Here is a 17,713-nt window from a genome sequence, read left to right as displayed (position 1 = left end):
GCTACTAAGCTGATTTCAGGATCTCAGTCTGTTTTTTCCGCGGAGGACCCCGCCACCAAGAATCCCAGACCTACTTTGGACTTGGAGAGACTCGCTTTCATCGACGGCTCCGCCCCAGGAGACAGTGACAGTATTTCTGTATTTTCCAGCGTCTGCGGGCTGAGTGCCGGGCACTGCCGGAGAGTGGGCGTCTCCGGGCGAGACGGAGGGCGGGCGTCTCCAGACGAGAAGTCTCGCCCGGCGACAGTAAGTTGTCTCGGAAGCTTGTCCCCTCCCCTACCCTCTCGCTGCCACCCAGCGCCTCGGAGGGCAGGAGGGAGTGGAGCCCGATTGGCTGCCGGCCGAGGGGCTGGACCGCAGCACCCCGACCAGCTGGGGGGAGGTTCAAGTGCATGGTGTGCGGCTCATCCTCTTAGTGTCGCCTGCTGTATACCACCCTGCGTCCCACCCGCCTTGGGGGCTCTGTCGAGAGGTGAGGCGAGGGCGCTCCTGGAGGGGGCTTTGGGGGCTGGGGAGTCTCCAGGAGGCCCCGGCCCTGCCTTGGGGGAGATGGGGGAAGAGAGTGATGCGGGGGTGGCCTGGCCGAGGGGACGGGCAGAGGGAAGTCGGGAAGGGCGGGCCGGAAGGTGGGGGGCGCTGGGGGTATTCCTTCAGACCTACCTCAGGGAAGTGGGAGCCTCAGGGGCTGCCCGACACGGGCGAGCGCTTCGCGGCACGCCTGGCACAGAGTCAAGGCCCAGAAAATGAAGGTAGCTAATGTTATAATAATATTTTTATTAGAATGTTCTGATTATAAAAATAAAACTTGTTTTCTTTAAAGAAAAAATTAGTCAGTAATCTTGATCTTGAAGTGGGCGCCTTCGGCCCCCCACGGTGACGGCGGACGCGTCCCTCCTGCAGGGTCACGCTCATGTCACTCACGCCGAGGGCGCTTCTGGCTCGGGAGCCGGGGTTTTAATCGACAGCTGTTCCGTGAGTGCCCCCCACGACCACCCCTGGAGGAGGGAGGGAACGATGCCCCACCCCTGGGTGCTTCCCCACCTGGCTGTCTGCTCTGAATCCGGGAGCACGGACTGGCTCAGCACGGAGCACGTGCTCAGCGCAGGGCCCTGGGAGCAGTGGCCGGGGGCGGGGTGTGGTGGTGTGATTGGCGGCTCCCCCAGGACCCCGTGGAATGGGGGTCAGCTCCCCCAGAGAAAGTGGGTGCTGCTGGAGGAGGCTGAGTAAGAGCTGCCGAGAGGGCAGAGCTGCAGGTGTCCCTGCCGGCTGTCCCTGGGGTGCTGGCACCAGGCGGGGTGCACGGTCACTTAGGAAGGGAGGTCTCGTCTGGGGCTGAGGGGCCCCAACCTGGGGACAGTCCCCGCACCTCCCAGAACACAGCTGGAGCTACCACTCAGCATTGGGGACTTCACGGGAGCCTCACGGAGGTGTTAAGGCTGGAGAGGATATTAACTCACTCGTTCCTCCAATTGCTCACTCATTCATTCATTCCAAGAAATGTGTGCTGGGTCACATGCAAAGCACTGGGGGTAGTCATCGACAAACAGACATCGTCCTGCCCACTGGGGCTTAGAACCTAGTGGGGGAGACAACGTGCGGAGGGGGTAATTTCAGATACTGGTCAGCACTGTGAGAGAAATACTACAGGGTGATGGAGAATGGGTTCAGGCAGAGGGAACAGCAGGTGCAAAGGCCCTGGGGCAGGGTGCATGGCATAAAAAGGCAGGTATGGCTGGAGAAGGGGCAGTGAGGGGAAAGCGGGTAGGAGATGGGCTTAGGGAGGTGATAGGGCTGGAGTCGAGGAGACAGCAGAGACCCCAAGGACAGTCCTGCTGTGAGCGAGGCTGGGGAGGGATAGCAGCAGTACACAGACACCACCCAGCGAGCTCAGCACAGTGGGGTCCAGGCTGTCCGGGGGAGCCCCAACCCGGGGAGGTGAGGACGCCATAGGGGGAGGAGGCACAGAGTGGCAGAGGGGCCGTGTGGGGCAGAAGGGCCCTGGTGACCGGGGGGAAGGGTGGAGTGGGCTCCTGGGGAGGAGGCTAGTGGAGCGAAGGCTTGGGGGCCGTGGGTTTGGCCTCCTTTGGGCTGTCGCCCTCCAGGCTGCCGGCTGGTCCGCCCCTGACCTGCAGAGCAGGGCTCAGCCAGTCACACGTGCAGTCTGTCCCCACCTCCCTTGCTCGCCTCCCAGGTGGCCGAGCCAGACTCACTCTGAACTCTCCCTCACTCTCACGTCCAACTTGGCAGGTCCGGAAGTTTCCGCCTGCTAAGCCAGTTTGGGATCTGCCCCCTCCTCACCCCCTTCTCTGCTCCCAACCACAGTCCAGGCACCACCCCTCTTTCCTGGACCTTTGCAGTGGTCCCTCATCCTCCTGTAGTCTGTGCTCCACACACAGCCAGACGGGTCCTGTTCAACATAAGTTGGGTCACATCTCCCTCCATGGCTCCCTGTCGTCCTCGAAGGAAAAGCCAAAGCTGTCACTGTGGCCTAGGAGGCCCTGGCCTGGTTGCCCCCTGCCCACACTTGCCTCCTCGCTGTTCCTGGGACACGCTGGGCATAGCCCACCCCAGGGCCTTTGCACTTGCTGTTGAAGCCTCTAGCTTTTCCCAGCTGAACTCCTCCTTCAGCTCTCAGCTCAGAACCTTCTTTGTCCCGGAAGCCTCCTCTGACCCTGGTCTCAGGCAGCAGAACCATCCTCCTTCGTCTGTGTTCTCATGCCCCATCCCGCCCCCATGGAACACTGACTCCAGGAGGGCAGGGGCTGTGTGCCTTTTCCCTGCTGTGTCCCCCACAGCTAGTGCTGTGTAGGCACAGCGGGGAAACTGAGGCTCGCAGGTGGGGTCACCCTGAGAGTGGACCTGGGACCACCTTTCCTGCGCTGTCCCCAGGGGTCTGCAAGGGGCCTCCTCAGGCCTTTTCCGGTCACATTGGCTTTGGGATTTAGACATTGCCCTCTCTGTGGTCCAGGACTCTGGCCCCTGCGCAGGGAAGGGTCTGGGTTCCCGGGTCAAGTCTGGTGGCAACCTGCCGGGCAGGGGTGGGCTTTTCTCCCCAGGGCCCCGCCCCGCCTGCCCGAGGCGGGTCTTGGTTTGCAAACGCCGCGGGGTCAGGAGGTCAGCGAGGGGCTGGGCGCAGGGGAGGCGTTTGCCGCGGCTGATAAGGCTCGGCCGGGAGGGGTGCGGGCGCCGCGGGGTTATCGGGAGGGCCATGCGAGGCCGGCCCGTTTCCTGTCCCTATCGGCCCCTGGCAGCCTCGGGGACAGGCCTTGGGGCCTCAGAACATCCTCCTGGCCCCAGGATTGAGGGCTCTGGACACAGGCACACCCGGGGGAGACTGTGCCAAGTCACTGGTGTGAGTGGAGCGCAGGGACAGCCAAGGAGCATCGTCCCAGCACAGGGATCGCGGCCCCCGGCCATGGCAGCAATGGTCCCGAGTGACAGCCACGGTGCTGCCACTTCTCGGGGACGGACGGTCTCAGCACCCATGAGGTGCACACTCAGTGTCCCCATTGCACAGACGGGGACACCGAGACACGGAGGACCGGGGCCGCCATTGCCTGCTCCTGGGAGAGGCGGTGGGTGGGGGGCCGTCTGCCCCGGAGGTGACGTGCGTGGGCCTGAAGCCGGTGGCCCTGGTCCCACCCGGGCCGGCAGGGTGGGCTCGACCAGGCCGCTGCCTCCCTGAGCCTCACTGTGAAAGGGGCCGTGACGTCCCCTGAGGGCGGGGACTCCCTGTCCCTTCGCTGTGTCGCTAGCAGCCGGCGCAGTGAGCGCCAGCGCAGGGACGGGGCGAGGGGGCCGCCAGCTCCCCGTCTGCACCCGTCCCGTCCTCCCTGGTCCCGTCTGTGAGCTTTGGTCCCACAGACCCGGGGAGCCAGGCACACCCGCACACACACACTCTCTCCCCCACACACGTATACACGTACAGACACGGATACACACTGCCACAGACACGTGCACATACACACACACACGCTCGTGGAGGCAGAGAGACGTGGAAACACACACACTCACCCTCATGCACATACTTGCAGACACACATACGCATCCACACACAGACATGCACACACACACCTGTATTCTATACGTGGGCACGCACATCCGTGTGTGTACAGGAACACACTCCCCTGCACACATGCACAGACACGCGCATATGTATACGTACCCAGACTCACAGTACATATATGTGCACTCAGAGACATACCACACGTGGGTAAATATACAAGACACGCATGTGTGCATGCAGACACAGAGATACACGTGTGCACGCACATCCGTATATGTACAGAGACACAAACGTGCACCCAGACACACACACACACGCTCCCCCGCAGGCTCACTCACACGCGTGCAGTGACAGGCCCAGAGCTGCCGCCGTGGTCTGGGCTCTGTGCTGAGGGCCTCGCGTCTCAGCAGGAGCCACCGTCCTGAAGCGGCCGCAGTTCTGACCCGCTGGGGGAGAGGTGGCCCTGGAGCCGGCCCTGTGGCTGGGAGTGTTGGGCGGGAGGAGGAGGCGGCAGGGCCGGCGGGGTGACCGGGTGGCAGGAGCAGGGCTGCGAGGTGTGGATGAGCCTCCCTGGGGCAGTTCGGGAGGTTTGCGTTGGGGGCAGACGGGGAGGGGAGGGGAGGGGCGTGGCCGCTGCCCCGCACCTGGTCCCGTTAGCCTGGGCTGTGGCCACAGACGCAGGGCCTTGGTCCTCCTGGTGCTCCAGCTGGGGAGGCACACAGGGCCCGGAGGGTCCTGAGACCTCGTCCCCGTCCCCGTGGCGTTGATTTGGGGACTTCCAGCTGGGGAGGGGCAGCGGCACATGCAGAGGTGCTTCCCTTACTGGGTGGGGCCTCGTTATTGTCCCACTTTCCGGATGAGCAGACCGAGGCCCAGAGAGGAGAAAGGGCTTCTCTGAGGCCACTCCCACTCTGGGGGTGGCATCATGAAGGGGCTGGGCTGGGGTGGGTGTGGGAGCCACGGCCGCCTCAGCCCATGAGAGGGAGCCACATAATGTCACCTCCATCCGCTGCCCCCAGGCCTGCTCTGCCCACTACGCCCAGGGTGGGAGGGTCGCCTAGCCCCCGTCCTCTCTGAGCCTCAGTCCCTTTCTTGCACAGATGAGGTTGATCCCAGGGTGGCACCTGCAGGTCCTGCCTGACAAGCGTCCATCCTCTTCCCCAGGGAACAGCACCGGGTTTTCCTTGGGGGGGCCGCCCTGCCCCACCCTCGGGCCACCCTGGCTGCACTGCTCCGACAATCTGAATGAATATTCTACTCCTCTGGCCCCAGGGATTGGTTCAGGGGTAGGTGTGTGACCAGGTTGTGTCAATGAGAGTCAGTCCTGGACTTCTGGAACTCTTGGGCAAGGAAGTTGGCTTTCTGCTGGGAAGCCAATCTGGCAGCAGATAAACCTGGAGCTGCCAGGGTGGGGCCATTTGTGCTTATGGAGAGACTGCCTGCAAAGGAAGCCAGCACAAGGGAAAGTAGAGGTGAGGCGTAGAGAAGAGATATGGTCTTGGTGACGTCTTTGGGGCCCCTTGATCCAGCTATGCCTGAGCCAGACTCTGCACTTTTCTATTACAAGAGCTAATAAATTCCCCTTTTTGCTTAAGCCTATTCAACTTGTTTTTTTCTACTCCTTGCAACCAAGACTCTGGATATATACAATCTCAAAGGGCCTGAGTTATTTAGAATTAAGTTGAGTGACGTACAATAGAAAACCCAAAAAAACAGTGGTTCTTAGCTAATAAGTTAATTTTTTCTCATGCAAAAGAAGTCCGAAGGAGGCAGTCCAGGGCGTGAATGAGAGCTCCACAGTCATCAGGAACTCAGGCTTCTTCTAACTTCCCGTTGCCCTATTTTAGTGCATGGCTTACTTCCTCAAGACTATCTCATGGTACAAGATGGCTGCTGGGGCTCCAGCCATCATGTCCGAGTTCCAGGCAGCAGAAGGAAGAAGGAGGAAGGCAAAAGGAGTACCTTAAGCTGAGACTTCCCAAGGAGCCCTCTCAGAAATTACATACCACATTCCTTTTCCTTCTTATTGGCCAGAACTTAGTCGCATGGCCATACCTAACAGTGAGAGAGGGTGAGTAGTGTAGGTGTTCACCTGGGTGTATAGCTACCTGGACGACAGAAAGCCTTCTGTTGCTAAGGACGAAGCTGGAATGCCCATTCTGCAGACAGCTTGCAGTTCCGTCCCGGCCTCTTCCAGCAGTGGTGCCGCGTGTCCGGGATAATACGGTCCTGTCCCAGAGGCTTTGCGGAGACGGCCGCTGTGTCCTCTCTCCGCCTTCACTCCAGCGGGGAGAGCTGGGTGTCGGCATTATGCCCATTTCACGCACGGGGAGCTCGAGGCTCCGAGAGCTGGCGGAGCTCGCCGGAGGTCCCTGGCTGCCCAGGGGCGGTCCCGGGGGGACGGCTCGAGCTGCCGCCTCGGGTTTGGTGAACAGTCACGACAGGCGTCTCACACTTGGGCGGGACTCGAGACCACCGCGCTTTTGCATTCGGGGTCCTCGCGTGGCGCTGGGTTTGGTGCCCCGGGTGGTGCTGTTTGGTGTCCTCGGTGTGCCGGCTCATCGCCTCCTCCTCAGGACCCTCCGCCCAGGAGGGGCTGAGGGTCCCGTTTCATGCATGGGAGGACTGAGGCTGGGGAGCGGGGCGAGGTTGGAAGCAGCTTTGGCTCTGGTCTGAGTCCAAAGCCCGCGTGGTCGGCCCCTGGCTGTGTGGCCTCCGGGTGGGACATGGTGGCCAGGCCCGTCGGCCCTCCGCCCGCTCGCCTCCTCCAGGCAGGCAGAGCCCGCTGGGCCAACACGGTCAGTGCAAAGGGCCGGCTACTCGGCCCATCTGGCTCTGCCGCCTCCCGTCGCCGCCCGCCCTTGGGTGATGACTGGGTCGTGGCCGTGTCACCTGCAAACGGTGCAGTCCCCGCGGCCGCCTCCCCTGCCCGCTGTGGGCAGGCCCGTGTGGGCAGGCGCCCAGGGGAGCCGAGCAGCAAGGGCGGGCGGAGGGGAGAAAGCCCCTAACGCCTGCCGAGCTGCCGGCCGCCTGTCAGGTCCGCCCGCGCGTGTGGACCCCGCGTTGCCAGTCAAAGGAGACAGCCCCCCACCGCGCAGCCCCACCCTTGGCGCTCAGGTTGCCCTCAGGGGCCCAGAACGCGTGGAAACCGACGTTTACTGACTTCCTTCTACGGCTTTGTCTGTTCTTCCCCAAACCCTCCGCCACCATGGAGGCTGACCGTGCCCCGGTCCCTGACGGGGGTCTAGGGCTGGGGACCTTCAGCCGCTTGCTCAGGGCAGAGAGCTGGTGTGGCGGCGCCGGGATGTGGGCCCGAGAACCCTGCATCTGGAGGCCGCGGGCTGCCCTGCCTCGAGGACTGGGCTCTGCTCTCCGCACCCCGCCCAGTGCTCCTTCCTCCACCTTCGTCAGCCGGGCGTGCCCCCCACGTCCCTGCCCAGCTGCTGAGTCACACTCCTGTTTGCCCCCAGGGATGTAAACACCGACCCGGGGGCCGTCCCAGGATTCGGACCATCCAGATACAGTGAGAACGGCAGGGCAGCTGCCCTGCATCCCTGGGCTGGGTGTCTGCGCTGGGCACGGCCTGGGGTGGGCACCTGGCCCCCGGATCCCTCCCGGGCCTCCTGCTGGGGCCGATAAGTGCCCGGCTCTGCTTATCAGCCCCGCTGCCCTGCCGGCCCTGCCCCACGCCTTGTGTGCTCACTGGGGTGCACAGCGGCCTGGAGATCAACGATGGGGTGAACCCCCCCGAGCCCGGCCCATCAGACACCTGAGCTTGGTCCATCAGACAACTCAAGGTGCCTCCTGCTGGCTTCCCTGGCCCTGTGACGGGGGCAGTGTTAGAGAAATTAAAAATAAAGTTTTTTTCCTAAGTTAGAAAGTTAACACTGTTGGGGAAAAATTCCAACATGAAGGAAATTTATTAAGATAATCTACACGTGTGTATAAAAACGGGCGGAAGGAAGTAGACAGATGTTAATGGTAGCAGGACCACAGGAGAGCTCTGCTTTTTTGTTAGTACAGGTCTCTGTGTTTCCAGCTGAGCAATAAAAACTGGCAAATGGAGTTTGGCGTTTGGTTGATATTACACTTGTGCACGTTCTCCAAATTCTAACCGGGTGGGGTGATTTCTGCGTCCGTCGGCTGGCGTATGTGGATCTGGGGTCTCGGTTGAGCCTGAGCTGGGTGGGGTCTGCCAGCTGTTCCTGCTGCCTCCCGTCTGTGGTCTACGGTAACCCACTCGGCCTCCTGAAAAGGTCACTGAGACGGTGCTGATCCCTGGCACAGAAGCCTCTGTGGCTCCCCGTCGCCCTGGAGTAAACTCCCGGTTCCTTCCATGGCCTCCACGGCTGGCGTGAGCTGGTCCAGCCGCCTCTCGGATGCCTTTCTCAGGAGCCACTCTCGCCCCAGACGTCCTGCGTGGCTTCTTCTTGTCCCGTAGCCCCAGCTCAGAAGTCACCAGGTCTCAGCTTAGATGTCACCCGCCCCCCGCCCCCCAGGTGCCTTCCTGGACCCCCTTGTCTAAGCTGCTTCCCCCACCCCCAGCCCGTTCGCTCCCATTTTCTTTTCTCTCTGAGCAGCTGTCTCTCTCTCGCCCGTCCTCCGGACAGGGGCCTGGGCCCGGCCTCAGGACATCGTCCGGTGAGGCTGGGCTGCCTCTTGCTGCCTGCCCCCCCCCCGCATCCTTGGAGCTGCATTCCCCTGACAACCCCGCTCCTGGAGGGTGGGCCTCGCCCCTGCCCGACGCTGGGCCTCCCACCGTCCCTGCTCAGCAGTGGTCAGCTGCCCGGGACGGTCCGCCCTGCGCGGGTGTGGACCCAGTCGCTGCCCAGTTTGCACACTTCAGCTCTCCTGGCCAAGGGAGAGGTGAGCACCGCAAGAGGCCGCTTGGCTCCCACAGGCCCAGGTTGCAGAGGCCACAGTCCCGAAGCTCGAGCCAAGGTTTAACAAAAGCCTCCAAGGTAACGAACGGCGCGGGCGGCTGTGCTCCCCCTCCTGGGGCAGGCGGGACAGAGGAGCCTGCGGTTACCGAGCGCCTAGCTCGGGCCAGGCCCCAGGCCCCCCTCTCGGCTGTGTTGGCTCACCGAATGCACACAACAGCCCTGTGCAAGATGTACGCACACTGTCCCCATTTCACAGACTCGGAAACGGAGGCCCACGATAGTTAGGAGCTTGTCCAAGGTCACATAGCAAGTAGCTGGCGGAGCTGGGGTCCAGACCCCAGAGGGTCTGATGCAAAGCCGGCCCCCCAGCCTGCTGCTGGTTCTCCACTTAAGGGAACGGTGGCATGAAGTATGGTGCAGCCACGAAGAACCACGAGGAAGAAGCACGTTTACTGACGCGGAGAGATGTTCACGGAGCACCTCGGGAGGGGAAAACCAGCCGCAACACTGGGCCCACATCCCCTCACAGCAGTGATTGAACATGTGCTCTCCAGTTTGCCACAGTCCCCACCAGCCCTTATGGTGCCTCTCACCAAGCCCTGACGAGGATTTTAGTTTGCCAGTTAGGAGCCATGGGAGACAGTCAAGGCGGGGAGAACGAGCAGGGGCCGCGTCAGATACACGTAGGTTGTATCCCTCTCCATGTCTGACTAGAGGACATTCGTGCGGTTAAGCCTGGAATGGACGGAGGGATGGAGAGAAGAAAGGACGGAGGGACAGAGAGAGAGACGGACGGAGGGAGGGAAGGAAGGACAGACCGATGGATGGAGGGGTAGAGAGGTGCGTGGAAGGATGGAAGGATAGATAGACGAATGGAAGGATGGAGGGATAGGCGGATGGAGAGCTGGCTGGAGTGGTGGGTGGAGAGACAGACAGATGAAGGGATGGATGGAGGGATGGATGGAGGGATGGAGGGAGGGAAGGATGGAGGGATGAATGGAAGGATGGATAGACTGCCAACTCCTGTCCCCACCGCAGCAAAGTCGGCTTTGCCTCAGGAGATGGTCCGGTGCAAGCATTGATAATTCAAGGGTTTGGAATCAGACAGACTTGAATTTGAATATGAGTTCCTTTCCTTACAAGCTGTGTGACCTTAGGCAAGTCACTCACCCTCTCTGAGTCTCAGTTTCCTCATCAGTAAGAAAAGGATAACAACACCCCTTAGAGCCTTCTAGGACACGCGTGGGAAGAGCAGGTAGGGCTGCGTGTGAGGGAGGAGCTCAAGGAGCGCCAGCCCTTTATTATGGTCACTGCTGCCCTCTCCTGAGAAGGCAGTTCAGTCCTTGGGGAGACCCCCCCCTCCAGTTCTGAGGATCTCGGGATCTCAGTGGACCACTGCCAACGCTAGTAGCACTGGCTCTAACCCCAGCCAGACAGGTTTAACCCACCAAACGCACAGCGGGTCTGCTGTGAACCGCAGACGGATCCCCGCAGCCCGCCCCGGAGCCGGCCCTGCTGTCAGGGCCTCCCGTCCTGCTGCGCCCCAGAGCCCGCCTCCGCGGAGCTTCTCGGGAGGACCCTGCACGGGCCCCAGGGGACCAGCTGGATCCCAGCCTCTGAGAGAGGGGCCGGGGCACGCGTGTGTTTTAAAGAGCTTCTCGACGATTCTAAAGTGCAGCTTGGCCTAAGGACCACCGTGCGTAGGCCCTTTTACCTTTTGACTATGTTTCAAGTTACCCGTTTCTCCGTTTTTCTCCTTAGTTTCTTCAGAGCTCAAAAAAGCCTCTGCCCTCTGTAGGTGGATGAAGAATTCAAATTTGTTTCCTTTTTGATCTGTTTGTTGACCCCTTGGAACTGGGCCGGTTGGAGCAGGGGGCGGGAGTCCCGTCTCTCCCTGGCGGGGCTCGTTGGAGCCTGACCTGGTCGGAGAGAAGCGCGCGGCACGCAAAGCAAAGCAGAGGCAGGCGCTGGGCCCTCCAGGCCGCCGGGCGAGAGGCCCACCCGCGCACCTGCCGGCCGGGCGGGCTGGGCGCCGGCGCTCCCGTGGCTGCGGGCCCGGGCGGGCGACAGAGGGCAGCCTGGCGGTGCTTCGCGGGCTTCAGCGTGGAGTTGCCGTGCGACCCAGACCTCCCCCTCCTGGGCGTGCACCCGAGACAGGTAACAGCCGCCCACGCGGAGCCTTGTCCGCGAATGCACTGAGTGGCCACAGAGTGGAAACAACCTAAATGGCCATCAGTTGAAAAATGGGTAAACCAAATGGGGTGCGTCCGTCCAATGAGTATTATGTGGCCGTAAAAAGGAATGAGGTGCTGATACACGCCACAGCACAGGTGGCACCAGGGAGTCGGTCACAAGGGACCACGTCTTGTACGACTCCCTTCACGTGAAATGCCCAGAAGAGGCGAATCCATAGAGACGGGAGGTAAATCAGTGGGTGCCAGGGGCTGGGGGGCCTGCCACCCACCAGGCTCCCCTCACCAGGCGGGTCTTAGGAAAGCACCAAGGGAGCAGCTCTGCAAAAATGAGAAAAGACCGTGAAAGAACTTTCCCAAAAAGCAAGGGAGTCTCCACGGGAAAACTCAGAATTCTGGGCCCCCGCCCTTGTCTGCAGTGCGATGTCACCTCTGCTTTGGGCGATGTGTGGGATGGTACCTCATCCTTCTCCGTGTTTGCGCCCAGAGTGTCCGCTTGGCTGGAATCGGGGTAGAGGCCGTGACCAGGGGCAGGCACAGCCCTTAACAGGGAGTCGCTCCCTGTGCTGGGCTGTGTCCCCGGGTCACACGGGGAGGCCAGGCTCCCAGCTCCACCCCGCCGGGGAGGGGGCCCAGACCTCTCCGAGGCCCCCACCACGCTCACCCGACCCTGGCCTCTGGCTCTACGGCTGTGGGTGGACGTGGGACAAACTCGCCCCCTACCATCAGGTGTCACCCCGGGGGCGGGGACTCAGGAAAGGGGCTTTCAGGAGATTCAGGGTGGGTTGAGGGGGTGCCGTCTGGCGAACATGGGTTGTACGTTTTACTTCATACGTACCTTTGTTGGAACGTGGTACCGCCAAGGGGGACTGCTTCTGTAATGATAAAAAACAAGAAAGATTAAAAAGGAGACACAATCACAGTAAAGCGTTGGAAGGTTACAGAATTCTGTGAAGTACAAAGGAAAATGCCCTCCTGTCCCACCCCCGGAGATGACGTTTGCGTTTGTTCCTCCAGATGTCTCTCCCAGCCATGGAGCGACCTGGTCGTGAATATTTTCAGATGGGACCCCCCCGTTTCTCACCTTGCTTTGCCACTTGCCTTCGTGGCTCACAGCCCACTTGTCATCGCTGCATCCAGTGGACACTCTGCTAATATTAGCACCTACTGTGTACAGACTGTTCCAGACCCTCTGATACAGCCGGGAGCAAAGCAGACACATTCCTGCCCTCCTGGGCTTTCAGTTTAGGGGAGAGATGGACGAGAAACAAAGAAACAAGTTACCTAGACATTTACAGACCGAGACGGAGCTGGGCAGGAACTGAGCGGGCGACACAGGGCCTTTGCACGAGCGTCCCCCTGCCTGGCCTGCCCTTCCTGCAGATGTCCACACCGGCCGTGCCCGTGCTCGGCAGACTCCCTGTCGCCCCCGCCCCTGCACCCGGCTCGCCTGCCTCCCTCGGAGCACCGCTCAGGGTTTGTGCTTCTCGGTGCCTTTGTGTGTTTGCTCGTTTAATTTCTGGCTCCCCCGCTGGACGGCGAGCTGGGAGGGGCAGGAGCGTGCCAGCCCATCCGTGGGTGCCCGGGCCCATAGCAGGGGGACTTAAATCACTTGCTGAACACATGAATTCTAAAGAATTCAAATTAAGTGATCTTCCGAGACCGGAGAAGTCGCCGGAGGCAGTGGGGGCACCTTCCCGAGAGAGGCCGGAGTGGGGGCATGGGGACCCTAGAGGGCCGGGAGGGAGCTGGGGAGGCGGCAGGCGTCCAGGCCGGGGAAAGGGGGGCCGGAGCGGAGGGGAGGGGCCGCACCCCCTCCAGCCGGGGTCCTGGGGGGCATGGGGGCCACCCGAGGGAGCGTGGGCTGCGGACGCCCCCTCGGGCCCCTCTCGGGACAGCCCGCTCCAGGGAGGGAGAGCCGCAGAATTCAGTCGTGACCATATTTGCCTCAGAGCCCAGTGGCCCCGTGGGGCGGTGTATAAATACCGCTTTATTTACTCTGTGTGCCAAGGAGCCGAGGCTTCCCTGCGGGTCAGCGCCCCAGTCTGCAAACGGGGAGTGTCCTGGACGTGCTGAGTCACTTGGCTGCGGCTGCTGGGGCTCCCCCGCCCGGGCCACCCTGCCCGGGGCTCCTCGCCAGAAAGTAAAACAAAGCGAATTCTCCGAGACCTCAGGCCTCCCACCACCCCCTGGCCCCCGGGCTTCCTCGGCCCTTTGTCGACTCCCAGTTGACTGTGCCCAGTGTTCCCCTGGGGACCCAGCCTTTCCCTCCTCCTGTCCCTGGGGCTCAAGTGGCTCCAGACCCACCCCTGGCCCCATGGTGGGAAGGTGGGCACGTGACCTAGACCCGGCCAACAAGAACACTACATGGCCCGGCCTTAGTGATGGATTCAGGACTGGACACGTGATCCAGTTACCGCCAATGAGCTACAGTGAGGCTTATGCTGGGACAGCTGGCATGGAGGCAGGCCCCCTTTCCCCTGGATCTAACCTGGGGGGTAAGAGCCTAAAGCAGCCAGGACAACCCCATGGAGCCTCAGCATGAAACCAGCTTAGCAGGCAGCAGGATGGAGGAAGCAAAGAAATCCAGTACTGATGACAGTGTTTAAACTGCTGGATCCAGCCATTCCTGACGCCAGCCTGTGAGAGCCAGTCAACTCTCTTTTTTCCTTAAGGCAGTGTATTAGTTTTCTATTGCTGTAGTACTAAATCATGACAAACGTAGCGGCTTAAAACAACATTCATCTATTATGTCATAGTTTTGTAGGTGAGAACTCTGGATACAGTGTGATTCAGATGAGTCCTCAATTGGGGTGGCAGAAATCAAGGTATCGTCAGGGCTGGGATCCTTACCGGAGGCTCCAGGGAAGAATCTGCCTCCAGGCTCACTCGGGTTGCTGGCCGGGTTCAGTTCCCTGGGGCTGCAGGGCTGAGGTCTCCACTCCCTGCTGGCTGACGGCCGGGGCAGGTCTTTGCTCCCCCAGGCTGCCCACCTTCCTTCTGGTGCTTGCCACGTGGCCCCTCCAGCAACAGCCCGTCGAGTCCCTCTCCTGCTTCAAATCTCTGTCTTCCCATCTGCCACCACTCTGACTCCAGCCAGAGAAAGCTCTCTGCTTTTAAGGGCTCATGGGATTAGATTGAACTCACTGGGATAATCCAAGGTAATGTCCCTATTTTAAGTTCTGTAACCTTAATCACATCTGCAAAGTCCTTTTTTCCATGTAACTTAACATAGCCACAAATTCCAGGGATTAGGGCATAAATGTCTTGGGGGAAGAGACATTTTTCTGCCCACCACAGCAGTCTGACTTGGGTTTTCTGTTGTTTGCAAAGGAAAGAATCTTGATTGGTTTGCCCTCCCTCTGGAGAATCATTAGTTGGACACGATTGGCTCATGCAGCTGAAAATTTGTGGCTTCAGGAATGGCTGGATCCAGCAGCTCAAGCACTGTTATAAGGACTTGAGTTCTCTCCATTTCTCAGCCTATGTTGGTTTCATGCTGGGGGTCCATGGGAGTGGTCCCTGGCTCCCACCATCCAGATTATTCCACAGGAAAGAAGAGGTGTCTCTCTCCCACAGGTCCCCAACCCTAGTCAACCTCATCACAAAGTTGACCTCCTGTATCATGCGGGGCAGTCTCATTTTTTGCTCTAAAATTCCCCACCCGAGGTTAGACTCTGGCTCTCCCTTAGATAAGCCTCAGAAGCACTGAATATTTTCCCCCTAAGCGACAGCACTTTGTGCCCCAAAGATTCTCCTTTTGTTCCCTCTACAAATGCCTGAGCTGCTCCTCTGTGCCAGGCACTGGGGCGCAGTGGTGAAAAAGGTGGGTGCAGCCACAGCCCTGACAGGAGCTCGCTGTTCTGGAACACAGCAAAGGAATCATGGAGCTACAGGTTTGTGAAGGAAACAAGCAGGTGAGGAGATGGAGAAGAACCAAGAGGGTCCAGGTGAGAGATGGGCCCACCAAAGGCCTCCCTGGAGAGAAGTCACATAAGGAGGCAACAGTGGGAAGACATTCCAGAGGAGGTCACAGCATGTGCAAAGGCCCTGGGGTTGGATGTACTCCGCCAGGTTGAGGAAGTGCAGGGAGGCCAGGAAAGCAGGAGCGTGGTCAGGGAGAGGAGGTTGAGGCCGGCAGAGTGGACAGGGAGCCGGGTGGCGGTGAATGTGTCAACCCTCCCGCCACCCCCTGCAAAACAAAAGCTGGCTTGGCTTTGGAATAGCAGCTTCCAGGGGGTGGGAGCACTCCCCGGCCTCCTCCTCCCCGCCCCCAGCACCAGACCGTCGCCAGCACGACTTCCGCTCTTGCTTCCGCCTGGCCTCCCAGAATAGCGTTTGGCACCTCGTTGAGGTTTCCACCTGCCACCGTGCCCCGCGGGCCGTCTCCACCCGCCCTTCCTCTCCCAAGAGGACGGAGGCTCTGCGGCCCCTTGGTGGAGACGGGCTGTGGGGAAGGCTGGCTCGTGAGACGGGGGCACGACGGGCCCCGCGGACGGTGAGCGCCAGCGTCCCGGCCCCCTTGGCGCGGCAGTCGAGCAGTTTCTCCCGCCTCCAGCTGTGGGCAGTCACCTTCCTGCCCCTCACAGCGGTGGCGTGTGTACAGATGGTCGCACGGCCTCTGTGCCAGCGTGTTGACCGGGCACCGCGGGCTTTATAGTGGAAAGCCCCTCCCGTCCTGTCCCCATGCGCTTCTCTTCCCCGGGGCGTCCCGTGCCTCCAGTGGACACATCGCGTCTTGCACACTCGGCCGTCTGTTCTCTCCCACATCCGGCACCCTCGCTCGCTCTGCGAGGCACCTGGCTCTTCTCCCTCAAGGGCGTCTCGAAGATTTCCCACTTAGTCCACACAGAGCTTGCTCTGGCCTTGTTGTCAGCTGCGTAGTATTCCATGGGGCGGGTGGGCGTGCTCTGGTGCCTGTCCCCTGCGATGGAGGCAGAAGCTGGTTCCAGTCTTTTGCTGTTTCAGGCAGGGGTGGAATGAATGACCTCCAACAAGGTCACCTGTGCCCGTGCACCTGCCGTTGTCCAGTCGGTGAGCCCTACTGTGTGCTGGGGTTCCACCTGCGCACTCTGTCACAGCCCTGCCGGGAGGGCGCACAGGACGGGATCGCTATTCAGGGCCTCAGGCTGCACTAGACCAGTTCTTTTCCCAAATTCAGTGACCTGGCAGGAACTCGGCCCCCTGAAATGGTTTCACGGTTCTTTCCGGGGTGTCTAAATCTAAAGGGGGCTCACATATGCCCCAAACCGAGCTCGGAGATCGCCGTGGGGTCTTCCCTCTCCTCCTCCTGCTTCCCTCTCACCTGCCTCGTGCCCGCTCCCACCAGGCTCCTGGAGAGGCTGCCTGGTGCCCCCTTCCCCAGACACTGGTGACGGGCCCAGGTCTCTGCCTGCAGGTGCCCACAGAGCTCCAGCCTGTGAGCTGCCATGGGGTGGGGGGCTCCTTTACAACTTCACCAGCCCCAACCCCTCCCTCCCTCCTCCAAACAAAGAAACAAATAAATAAATAAATAAATTCTCCATTTACTTATTGAACAACTACGAAATACCAGGTCGGAGTGGGGAGGACAGAAAATACAGGTAAGTCATCCCTGGAATAATTATTGAATTCCAGTCTGATAAACGCCACGGTGAAGTGCTGAGCCCTCCCGGGCGTGCCTCTGCCTCAGGGCCTTTGCACGTGCTATCCCCTTTACCTGGACCGCTCATCCCCCAGGTATCCACATGCTCACCTCTTATTTTGCTCCATTCAAAATCGCAGCCCCCGCCCCCCACGCTCCCTCCCCCTTCCCTGCTTCAGTTTTCTCTGTAGCTGTTACCACACCTTAGACTTGCGTTCACCTTGCGTAGCACTTATTCTTACTGGAATGTTACTTATTCGTCTGTCCATTGCCTGTACGCCCAGTGGAGTGTAAGTCCCTAAGGGCAGGCGTTTCTGTCTGTCCTGTTCAACACTCCATCCACAGCGCCTAGAAAAGCGCCCGATACGGAACAGCCACTCAGTAAATATTTGCTGAATGAATGAATTACCTAACGGGGGACCTGACCTCCTCAGCCATTCAGAGGTCGGGGAGGAGGGTGTCAGGGGACATTTTCTGGCCACTGGGGACAGACACAGCTTTTGGGGGCCCAAAGTTTATACAATTCTGGGCACCATCTTTAAGAAAAAGAATATACAGTTACGTGTACAGAATTGGAGCCAAAGACCTAAAGAAAGGCCAGCGTTGGTGAAGGGAAGGGCATTGCAGGCGGTGGGAACAGCGTGTGGAAAAGCCTGGAGGTGGCCGAGAGCCAGGGAAGAAGGAGAGATGACCCGCGCATCCCTGTGGCCACAGCTGTGTGGGGGGGTCCCGGAGGGGCTGGAGAGCTGGGGGACCGACCGGCCAGGAATTGATGGGACGTGACACGGAGGGCCGTGGTTTCTGCGGGATCCCAGGGAGGAGGCCAGAGAGATGACCTCTGGGTTCCAGCAGGATGGAGCCCTCTGCCAGCCAGCACTTTCCCACTCTTTCCACTGGCCAAGCAGGGGTGGGCGGCCCGGCCCCAGCCCTCCCTTCAGCCTCCAGGAATGTGTCTCCAGTGCCCGGGGGTCCCTGCTCACCCCTAACCCCCCCAGAAAGGTCCCTCGAG

The sequence above is a fragment of the Diceros bicornis genome, chromosome 19 (assembly GCF_020826845.1).
Source record: "Diceros bicornis minor isolate mBicDic1 chromosome 19, mDicBic1.mat.cur, whole genome shotgun sequence".
Lineage (NCBI taxonomy): Eukaryota > Metazoa > Chordata > Mammalia > Perissodactyla > Rhinocerotidae > Diceros > Diceros bicornis.
Note: the sequence above shows the minus strand (reverse complement) of the source record.